This window comes from Equus caballus, chromosome 15, assembly GCF_041296265.1.
Source record: "Equus caballus isolate H_3958 breed thoroughbred chromosome 15, TB-T2T, whole genome shotgun sequence".
NCBI lineage: Eukaryota > Metazoa > Chordata > Mammalia > Perissodactyla > Equidae > Equus > Equus caballus.
In genome coordinates, this window is record NC_091698.1 from 62,183,180 (window position 1) to 62,195,314 (window position 12,135).

The 12,135-nt window shown below is 39.8% G+C and overlaps 1 long non-coding RNA gene across 2 annotated transcripts in view; it reads left to right on the forward strand.

Annotated features, from left to right (window-relative positions):
- LOC106781739 (uncharacterized) overlaps nucleotides 1-12,135 on the forward strand; it is a 173,963-nt gene that overhangs the window by 6,946 nt on the left and 154,882 nt on the right. Inside the window, exon 3 of one of the 2 annotated variants that reach the window (XR_001378466.3) lies at nucleotides 3,605-8,141. The exons of the other annotated variant lie outside the window; for it this stretch is intronic. This is a non-coding gene — a long non-coding RNA (uncharacterized lncRNA). Of the gene's footprint in view, nucleotides 1-3,604; nucleotides 8,142-12,135 lie in introns of those variants that run through there. 2 annotated transcript variants of the gene reach the window in all.

A 12,135-nucleotide genomic window follows, 5' to 3' on the forward strand; every position in this document is an offset into this window, starting at 1 on the left:
CACTTTTATGCCTTTTAGGTAAAATCGCCTTATGATGAAATCCTTAGGTCACAGGAGCCAGACCACTTTGGCTGAGCTCTAAGATCCACTCTCCCATGGTCAACTTGGTTATAGGGTGAGTCGTGCTGTACTTGAGTTTCCTAGTGTCTGTCAGTCATGACAATACTTGTACGAATGTGCTAAGTTTGAACTCTGATTCTTGAAAGAAAACAAATATCACTGAGGTTTCTGTGGAAGAAAGGATGCTACTTTCAAATAATAGGCCATTCATTCTCTTTGATGGAAGGCACAAACTTTTTTTAGTTAGAAAGTGTTTTCTAATAGCAAGTGACCTATGCGTTCAGGAAGAAATTCTAATTAAATATCTAGTCCAACTGGGTTATTGCCAAAAGGTAAAAGGTTTGCTCTCAAGGACACTCAAATTTCAAGTACTGCATTGGAGGAAATAGTGGTTCTATGTTGCATATGCAGGAGTAACTGTGGAGGCCAGAATAGGACAAAAGCCATCCTATTTTTAAAAATTTTTAATTAAAAAGATTTTTACATTAAAAAAATTTAAATATGTTTACCATATAACATTGTGTAAATTTAAGGTATATGACATGTTAATTTGATACTTTTATACATTGTAATATGATTGCCATTGTAGTGATAATTAGTGCTTCTTTCACGTTACATAATTATTCTTTCTTTTCAGTGACGGGAATTATTAAGTTCTAGTCTCTTAGCAGGTTTGATGATTATAATACAATATTGTCTGTGTTCACTGTGCATTAGATCCCTAGGTCTTATTTACTAGTTGTTGCAAGTTTGTACCCTTAAACAACATCTTTCTTGTCCCCCCATCCCCTAGTGACCACCATTTACTTTCTGTTTTTATGAGTTTGTTTTTTTCAGATTGCACACATAAGTGATGTCATACTGTACTTGTCTCTGTCTGTCTCACTTATCTCACTTAGCATAATGTGCTCAAGGTCCATCCACATTGTCCCAATTAGCAGGATATCCTTCTTTCTCATGGCTGAGTAATATTCTATTCTCTCTCTATATATGCACCACATCTTCTTTATCCATTCATCCATTGATGGGCAATTAGATTGCTTCCAGATTTTGGCTATTGCGAATATGCTGCAACAAACACGAAAGGGCATATATTTCTTCGATATCCTGTTTTCACTTCACTTGGGCATATACCCAGAAGTAGAACTGCTGGATCAGGGGCTGGCCCAGTGGCACAGTGGTTAATTGTACGCATTCTGGTTCGGCAGCCCGGAGTTCGCTGGTGCCGATCCTGGGTGTGGACATGGCATTGCTTGGTAAGCCATGCTGTGGTGGGCATCCCACATATAAAGCAGAGGAAGATGGGCACGGATGTTAGCTCAGGGCCAGCCTTCCTTAGCAAAAAGAGGATTGGCAGCAGATGTTAGCTCAGGACTAATCTTCCTCAACAAAAACAAAAACAAAAACAAAGAATTGGTGGATCATATGGTAGTTGTATTTTTAATTTTTTGAGGAAACTCCATGTTTTCCATATTGGTTGAACTAGTTTACATTGCCATCAACAGTGCACAATGGTTCTCTTTACTCTACATCCTTGCCAACACTTGCTATCTCTTGTCTTCTTGATGATAGCCATTCTAAAGGTGTGAGGTGATATCTCATTATGATTTTGATTTGCATTTCCATGATGATTAGTGATGTTGAGCATCTTTTCGTGTACCTGTTGGCCATTTGTATGCCTTCTTTGGAAAAATGTCTACTTAGTTCCTCTGCCCATTTTTTAATCAGATTGGTTTTTACTTTTGTTATTGAATTGTTTGAATTCTTTATGTATTTTTGATATTAACCCCTTATACAATATATGGTTTGCAAAAGTTTTCTCCCATTCTGTTGGCTGCCTTTTCATTTATTAACTGCTTCTTTTGCTGTGCAGAAGTTTTTAAGTTTGATGTGGTCCCATTTATTGATTTTTACTTTTGTTGTTTGTGCTTTGGTGTTATATCCAAAAGATCATTGCCAAGACCAATGTCAAGGAGCTTTTGCCCTACCTTTTCTTCTAGGAGTTTTATGGTATCAAGTCTTATATCTAAGTCTTTGATCCATTTCTAGTTAATTTTTGTAAGTGGGTTAAGTTAGGGGTCCAATTTCATTGTTTTGTGTGTGTTTATCGAGTTTTCCCAACACCACTTGTTGAAGAGACCATCGTTTCCCCATTGGGTGTTCTTGGCTCCCTTGATGAAGCTTAGTTGATGGTGTATGTGGAGGTTTAATTCCAAGCTCTCTCTGTGTCTATTTTTGTGCTAGTACCATACTGTTTTTATTACTATAGCTTTGTAGTATGGTTTGAAATCAGGAAATGTGATACCTCTGGTTTCATTCTTTTTCCTTAGGATTGCTTTAGCTATTCAAGGTCTTTTGTGGTTCCATACAAATTTTAGGAAAATCCACCCTGTTTTTAATGTTCCATATTTCTTTTTTGTTGTTGTTGTTCAGAATGGACACTCATTTGATAATATCCTATTGAAGAACTATCACAGAGCATTTCACAGACTCTGTAAAAGCTCATATTTTTGACTAAAAGTACTAAATTTCTTTAGGACCGAGAGCAGGCATTCTTGAGGACCAATATTTGTCTTTATTTTCTGTGTGACTTTTCTGTACTTGGTCATCTTTCCCTTCTCAAATAGAAGAATGATAAGATTGGCTCAGCTTCTGAGGAATATTCTGAAGATTGACTAATAGCTGTAGAGCACTTTTCAATTAAAAAAACAAAAAGCATTATGAATGCAGAATACTACTATTAACTGGCAGCATATAACTTCAAGGCACCAAGCCATAATTACCCCATTAAATAAATGAGACCACTCATCACGCCTTTGAGCTGGGCTGGAAGCTGCATTGATAGTCACAGTTTTGTCGGTTGTTCTCTTTTGTAAAATGTGAGTCCAGGTTATGAATCTCTTCCTCACATGACAGAGAAATCTCTTAGTTCTTTTTGGCCCCAGTGCTTTTGGCCACAGTGGCAAGTAGGGGTATACTGACTTCCAGCCTCAGTAGGCAGCATTCATTACTCTACACACCTTCATCAATGGTCCACTGACCTGTTTTTAAGAAAGGATAATTGATGCTATGTCAAAAGGCTACAGAATGTTCTTCAAAGCCTTTCCTTTTTCTGGGCAGGGGATGTGATGGGGATAGTATTTATATCTCTGATTTTCTGATTTCTATGTCATAGCCAGAGCTGCCAAAGTTCCTGAGTTTTAGATTCTGTTTGATCTTGGCTTTGTGCAATGCAAAAATCCCCTCTGTATTTAAAACCCACTGCCACAAAGTCATAAATAAGTCTGAGGCAGATAATCCTCCCCTAGCACACAACTTAATAAATAAGCCATGCAACTCTGCATACTCATACTGATTTTTCCTAAGAAATCCATTCTATTCAGTCTTTTAATTTCCCCAGTGTTCACAGCCATGCTGACATTTTCAAGAGATAAGCCCACACACTGTTTCCTTAGGAAAAAAAAAAAAGGTTTGACTAAAGCAAAATGTGTTCTGTGGTAAATCACTATTTTCAAGCAGTGCCTTTTGTTTCCTTGTTTTTTAGATTATCAAAGGGATGAATCTCTATCCTGTGAAGAGCATAGCTGCTGATCATCCCAAAACTGGAGCCATCTTAATGTGAACAACAGCTTTCCTCCCCGTAATGCCCGTGCCAGCCATTGAGCCACCCAGGAGGATCTGGGGAGCCCCAAGTCTCCAAAGCAGAAACAAAAGGGAAGACTTGTCCGAGATTACCTTAGTAATAAGCAGCTAATTGTAATATTAATTTGCATAATACCCTCCCTTTTAGCAGTGATTTCACTGCGAAAACCAAGTGGTATTAATGAAAAAAAAATTGTTTCCAGCTGCCTAAGCCCAGAGGCTAATCCAGGAATTGATGCCCTTGCAACAATGACCATAAGATCTCCTTGTGGGCAGAGCCTCTGAAGGCCTGTTTGGGCAGCTAACCCTTCTTTTGAGCGCTCTTTTTTACCTTCAGTGGTTGAGACTGAGGTCTTAAAACTGCTCCTGCCAATGACAACCAAAGTTACCTGCCAGAGCAGAAAGAAACAAAAGAAAAGGAAAATCTTAAATTATGCGTTCCCTTCTTTAGAATGGGCCTGTGGTTGGGGGCTGGCATATGGGCATCAGTGGATGAAACTGGAGAAGGTGGAAGTGTTCATGTGAAAAAAAATGGTTCAACAATTTCTTATAAAGTTAAACCCTATGACTCAGCAAATCTACTCCTGGGTATGTACCTATGAGAAATGAAGCATATGTTCACCAAAAGACTTGTAAAAGAATGTTTGGAGCACTTTATTTTTCATAGCCTCAAACTGAAAACAAACCGAATGTCCATTACCAGGAGGGTGGAAGAACATACTGTGGAATATTTACGTAATAAACTAATAAAATACAGACATACACAACTTGGATGAGCTTTGAAAACATTATATTGAGTGAAAGAATTCAGATGCAAAATAATTCATACTGTATGATTCCATTTGCGTGAAGCTCCAGAACATTCAAGGCTAATCTATGGTCATAGAAATTAGAACAGTGGTTGCCTCTCGGCAGTGGTGGTAGGATTGACTGGAAGGGGCATGAGGGAAATTTCTGTGGTGCTGGAAAATTTTATATATCTTGACCAGTGTTATGGTTACATGGATATATACGTTTGTTGAAACTCAGCAAATAGACACTTAAAGCCTATGCATTTTATTGTATGTAAATTATCTCAAATTGGAAAGAGAAAAAAATTAAAATTTTTATATTGTTCATGTTCCTAACTGATTAATGTGGCAGCAGTTGGCTCATTAGCAGATTGTTGCAGTGTGGAAAAATTTTGTTCTCAACCCAATGGTTTGTTTAACTGTGCTCACTGGCAACTCTTAATCCATCAAAAGGATTTTAAGATCCTAATAATTAGTTTTAGTACTGCAAGAGGACAGACAGACACAATTCACCTTTTTGCCAGGATTGACAGATGCTATTTTGATAAGCACAGGAACCATCAGTTCAACTAACCAGCCGTTAGACCAAAGTTGAGTTTAGGTGAGTGGAACCTTCTAATTTGTTGAGAGTTGACAGGCTGACAGTAATACACAAACTTTTTCTTGACTCTTCTTCTGTACTATTTCTACATCTAAAATGATGGCAGACTTAAATGTGTCTCCACTACACTGTGTGTTTTGCTTCTGCAAGTCACGTCTGGTAGGAACTACCCAGGGCGTTTGGTCCCACCTTGAGCAGATATGGTCAGCTAGTCATCCTCTTAGAGGCATGAGAATTAAGGAAATCCAGGAATACAAAAGTAGAGGTGTCAGCAAGCTCCAGCTGTGTTTAAATTCCAGGTTTGTGAGTCTGTGAGTCTCTGGAACCTAAGAGGAGACCTGAAGATACACACTTATTCTGTGGACATGACTGTAACACGAGAGTGGTTTCTCTTTAACACTTAAAAATGTTTCCATTTCCTTATTTAATATTTGGCTACATTTGTCACAGAAATAAAGTTATATATTTGGAAACTGTATTGGGCTCTGTAAGATTTGCTAGGTTATTTTCTTTTCTGTTTATTTCATAAAACCATTCATTAGTCTGTTCAGGAGTTCCATTTGGAATTGCAGGTGTGAGTTGAAAGCCAGACATAAACTAAATTACAGCATATACAAAATGGATGCCTTACAAGTGGAAAATGCATATTTTCAGCTGACCTGCTCTTCAAGTAACAATATGTGAGAGCAAAATATTTAGTGTAGACTATGTAATAGCCATCTTCTTATTTTTATAAAGCTCCAAAATTGTAATCAAAGAGCATGGATGAGTTTGAGTAGCAGAGAAAGAGGAAAGGAAGGAAAATTTGATCTAGAAGGCAGTTCATTGAGAAATAGGTGGGAAGCTTGTGGCATCTCAGATGAGCTGTCCTTGCTGGGGTAGATGGGAGGGTGGGGAGGGAGGAAGTGAAGACATAGGAGGTGACACTAACCGGAACACACAGAAGAGCAGTGGATGGGGCGGGCAGAGGCCAGGCTGCAGCCTCAGAAACACAGCAGTGTCCTCATATTTATGAAACAGAACCATGGTGGTGATTGGGTGTGCAACCAACTCGCAATTTTGGGTCATTCAGTATTTTTAAACAATAATAACTTTAGCAGTAATTCTAGGAGACTAGAGGAATTAAAATTAGGAAAGCTATACTTTAAAACATTTGAATAAGTCACTCGTAAAATTTAAAAGCAATTGAAAACATGACATCTATACTCTAATTCACAATAGAGTTAAAAGGGAGTTTACCATTTTCCTGAGTGCAACTGGTTTGTGTTTGGTTTGCACACTGACACTTGTTTTTATTACGAGACCCGGTAAGAAATAATGAAATACCTGTTAGGAATTTTAACACTGTGAAAGCAAGGTAGATAACACAATTTAGTGAATTCAACAGATTAAAAAATGCGTAGTTTAGTTTATCAAGGTGCAAGTTGTCCAAGACTAACTCAGCATTCAACATTGTAACCAGTAGGTAGGTGGGGAATGAGTTTGAGTGTGTGTGTGTTTGTGTGTGTGTGTGTTAAACATTTTTTTAAGCATAATATTTAATATGGTGGGAACGATTTACCAGACCTTTACAGAACAGATAGTTCCTATCTTACTAAAAAAAATTCCTTTGAAAATAAATTTAAAAAGATAATTTATACACAGGAAAATGCACTAATGTGAATTATATAGTTTGATGAACTTTTTGTATATGTAAACACTTATATATTCACCACCCCAGAGAGTTTCCTCATATACCTTTATTGTTAAAACCTCTTTCCAGTCCAGTCCAAAGTTATCACTATTTTGATTTCTATCACCGTAGGTTAATTTTGCCTTTACTTGAACTTCATAACAATGGAATCACTCAGTTTGCACCGTTTTGAGTCTGATTTTTCCTCAATTTGATGCTGTCAAGATTCACTCATTGCTGCGAGTATCAGTGATGTTCTTTTTTTATTGCTGTGTGTTAATTCATTCTTTTGAAATTTATGTATCCATTCTCGTGCTGAAATGCTGGGCTGTCTTCAGTTTGGGGCTTTGAGGAATGGCGCTGTCATGAGCACAGTGGTACAAGTCTTTTGGGGACATATGCACCTGGTGCCCAGTTCTGCCCCTGGGAGGGGGATTCAGTAGTTCTTGAGCCTTTTTCCAAGCCTCCCCCACTCCTGACGCCCCCTTCCTCCTGTGCTTCTGCTTAACTTCCACCCAAGATGGCGGGTGCCAAACACAGAATACAATTCAGGAAACCAAATTATAATCCTGAAAATGAAAAGTCCGTAAAGTTTGATTCTGCTATCTGAGAAGCTTTATTTGATTTTAACGACCATTAGTGGATAGCTGTTTGGCCAGTTGTCCTGAGGTGGAATTCAGTTTGTCCTTTGCCCTGTGTTGCAGAGCCCTCCCCTGGGATCTGAAGGTTCAATCTGCTGTCAGCAGGAAGGGGGACTTTCCCTTCCTGCTGGGAATGGCAGTGCCCTGAGAGGAACACCTCGTTCGTCTTCTTCCTCATGCACGATCTCAGATGACTCTTCTGGCTGTTGTAATAGCCACTGACACCCCTTACTGAGGTAGCTATGGACTTGGGTAGCTTTTGTTCCCCTTGAGGCTGCAAACAGCTTTGTGTCATATTTATTTTCTCAAGAAGCGGCCTCCTAAGATGTCAATCCTCAAGGCCCTTGTTTCCTGTCATGTGGGTAAAACTTCAGGCTTTATCTTTGGAACCCTTCTAGGGTATTTTCTAATGCTGTGGCTCTGTGGTCACCAAAACTTCTGCCAGGCCTGGCTAGCCAGCGCTCAGCAAAGTGCAGGGCAGCCAAATGCTTGTCACCCCCAAATCAAGCCTGTTCTGTGAGGAACTCAGTGAGCACAGCACCTGGAGATACTTTCCAGTTGCCCTCACCTTTGGTAAACCCCAGATCTTTAAGTAACTTATTTATTTTCCCTCCTCAAACAACTACTTTGTGTCCCTCAGAATATATTTCATTGTCACCTGTACCTTTTGGGTTGTGGAAAACAATCGTCTGCCTCAATTAAGGAAATAAACTGAACTTTATAGGTTTTTCTAATTTTCTTTTATCTACTCCATATTCCGAGGGATTACAATTTTTCATTTTGATGAAACATTAAAATTTCTAAGATATTTTTCCTTCCAAGTACGATCTTCAAATAAATTCATGTATCCTATTTCCTCCTGTCCAGATGCACACATTCAAAACTGCAATGGCATTCCTCTTAGAGATAAAATAGAAAGTTCTCACAGGTAAAGTGGTTCTATCATATGAAGTGATCTTTTTCAATCAATTGAATCAGCCACCACAGCTTGAGGCTGGACCCTGGTAAAAATGTAAAGTGGCTGGCGTCTACTGCTTTTTGATTTAATGTGTATTTTTCCCTCTTGGAAAGGTAATTCATACCACAAAAAGATCTGATGCTTCTTAACATTAAGCTGCAAATGACTGTGAACTTTAACATACGGTCTTCATGGAGCATTTTGCATTTTAACATCTATCATACCAGAAGATCAGTAGCAGGATGTTCGTTACCAGCTAACACTTTTCTTAGGGCAATGAGAGCTCTATTCCCCAGCGTGCATAGCTATTAGAGCCGTGAGCCCTTTTGAGGTAGGCCTGCTTGGTTAGGATGCCACCGGATGTTCCAGGTGTTCTGGATTTTGAAGACTCTGAGGCAAGTATTCTATTAGTGCCCTTGGGGGAAGAGTCTATTTTGAGAGTCAGTTGTTTTCCTTGATATTCATTGTTCATCTCTTGTAGGTGACTGGAAGATGAAATATTTTTCCAGGCACAGAAGAAAATCCAGTTCTGAGCCTCTAATAGACCCCAGTACAGATAAATGAGAAGTGAGAGTGGGAGTCTTGCCAGACTTGGGTTTCAATCCTTGCTCCTTAGTAGGGGGAGCTGACAGTTGCAATGGATGGTAGCAGCACGAGGCAATATCAGAGGAGCCAATTCTGGTTTCATTTTGGGCTTCATTGCTCACCTCAATTCTGTGCTGCCAGAGTGAGGTGTCTCAATTTCCCTCCCACACGGGGATTACATTCTTTTTGTTATTTCTACAGAATCTATCCCTTCAAGGAGCTTGACGTCGCTCGTTTCATGTCTCAGATGAGTGCAATAGGAAAGTCATTAGTATCTCTAATGTGCAGATGGGGAAACCAAGATGTTCTATTTTGGGGTCCAGTATGTTTCCCTTCACTGTGTGTTCTTTCTCAAATTAGGGTACAAAATTGTTTATTATTATTGCTATTAGTGGTTAACATTGTATAGTACTTTAAACTTTCCAAATTATTTCCATATTGATTGTCTTCATTCCTCAAGACGGAGGAAGAGCAGAGTTGATATCCAGACCAACGTAACGCAGATCACATGGCAGGGTCATACTCAAGCATGGGACTCCTCTCTTGGCACCTGCCTCTGCCCTGTAGACCAGCATGTCTTATTTGTTGCAATCTAGGCCTTGTGAAAGTTCTTTGTGAGTTTGCATAAGGATCATAATATCAGAAGATGCTATCTGGGTGTTGAAGAAAATAAAACAAGGAAAGGAGAGAGAGAGAGGTTGATTGTTTCAAGAGGCAGCTGAGTATAACGAAATGAACACTGGGTTGGGGTTAAATATTAGCAATAAGAGCTGTTGTATAGTGGGTGGTTTCTGTGTGCTAGGCATAGTGTGAAGCTCGTGTAGGCTCTTTCCATTAATCTTAACAACAACCCTATGATGAAAATTTTGTCATCATCCCTGTTGTAGAGATGAGGAACTAAGGCTTAGAGAAGTTAAAGAAGTTGCCCAACGTTACACAGTTAATAAGGGCTGGAGACAGGATTAAAAGCCCAAGTTCTTTTTTTTTTATTGAGGTAGCATTGGTTTATAACAGTATATAAATTTCAGATGTACATCACTGTATTTCAACTTCTGTATAGACTACATTGTGTTCACCACCAAAAGTCTAGTTTCATCCATCACTGTACAAATGTGCCCCTTTACCCTTTTTGCCCTCCTCCATCCCCTTTCCTCTCTGATAACCACCAATCTGTTCTCTGTATCTACGTGGCTTTTTTCTACATATGAGTGAAATCATAAGGTATTTTTCTATCTCTCTTTGACTTATTTCACTTAGCATAATACCCTCAAGGTCCATCCCTGTTGTCGCAAATGGCACAATTTCATCTTTCTCATGACTGTGTAATATTCCACTGTGTGTGTATATACATCTTCTTTATCCATTCATCCGTTGATGTAAAGCCCAAGTTCTTCACCATAATGCTCTACTGCTTCTCGTTATTTGAATCCTGTAACAAAGTTGCTTGGTCTTGGTCCATGTTTACCAAGCAGAGACAAAGCTAGCTAGATTTTATGAATATAATTTCCTTGGGGCACTTATGTTTATCGTTATAAATTAATAAATTACTCTTATGATTTATTTTAAAAAATGACAGCTAGTCTTTATTGAGTGCTTACTATGTGCTGGGCTTTGTTTCAAGCATTTTGCACGCATTAGCTTATTTAATCATCACAACAATCTTTGAGAATGTTACTACTAATATCTCCATTTTACCAAGAAGGTAAAATAGCCCTGAGAGGTTCAGTACTTGGCCCAAGTTTGCACAGTCAGCAAGTGATGGAGTTGGAGTCTGAATCCAGGCAGTTTGGCCTTGGTATCTAAGCTCATAACCACTCTTCTGTACTGGCTCCAAGCGAGTGGGTCTTACGAGCCTGGGTCATGTAAGTCCTTCCTAGGAAACAGTCTATTCGTGGTGTGATGGTGCATTTGGCAGTTGAGCCTGCAAGTCTAGGAAATAAATCTTGGACCAGGAAATATTCATTAAGCTAAATGATGTTACCCTGTGAGGCTTCTGAGGAGACAGGCTGCTGGTTTCCCTGGAGATAACCCTGGGCCCACAGTTCCATGTTTTAAAACACTTCACACATGCTCCATGGAATGTAATGAGTGCAAATTGTCTGCAGATATGGTGCTACATGTCCCAGAAGGAGGTCAGTGTCAGGAAGGCTATTGATAGCTTTGCTTGGGTGGAGGTATTTGAAGGGAAAGGGAAGAGATGAGGCATGAGCAGAAGATGAAGCAAAGGTGGGAGTGGGTGGGGGAGATGGGCGTGGAGAGAGAGGTCACCTCAAAGCAAAGATCTCTGCTTGGGGGCAGTGAGAACAGGTGAACAGGTGAGGAGAGGCTGGACCATGGAGAGATCAAAGAGTTCACAATTAAGGTTGGAGATCATAAGGCACTAATGTCCAGATGAAAGAGAAGTTCAAGGGAGATCCTTCTGGAAGGAGGGTCTTGTGGTGTGTTTTGGGAGGGCAAGTCATTTGCCTGAAGGGATGTTCAATAGAGTAAGTTTAGAAACTTGAGAATAGAAATGCATAGGTTGAAATGCTGGAACTGTCTTCATTTCATTTCATTTTCTCTTTGTCACACGGTTATGAATTTTCTGAGGTTAAGCCAGAGCAAAAGAGAAAGTCCAGAATAGAAATAGAGGTGTCCTGAAGGCCAAGACAGAGAAGAGCAACTTTGTCCACCTCCTTTTCAGAATATCACGCTGGCTCTGAGTGCCCAGTGGGTACATCAAACCTTGCATTTATATGACAAATGAGTATTCGCAGTTGTGTACTAATTTAGTTCTTATGGGCGACAGGCCCTCACTTCTAACTCTTCTGCACCGTTCCCAGGGGTGCACTGGTTGCTGCTCATATTGGAGGGTGCATTGTCTGCCTCTGAAGGGAGACCCATAGGAAGGATCTGCTCACCAACAGTTTGTACTTGTGCTGGGGAGGAGGGGACAATGTCAGAACAGACAGTGTGCTTACCTCCCCTCCTCACAGCGTCTGTTGCTGGAATGCTGAGATAGGGAGCCAGGGCCTGCTTCTCTCTCCCACTCTTCCATGTTCCTTGGGGCTCATAGTTAGAGAATCAGAATCTTTCTGTAGAGATTGTGTAGACTCGTTAGAACAGCCATCTTCTAATGTGATGGTGTCCTTTCACCTGTCTGATTGCCCCTTTGCAGTCATTTTTTTTTTTTTTTCCTGGCACCT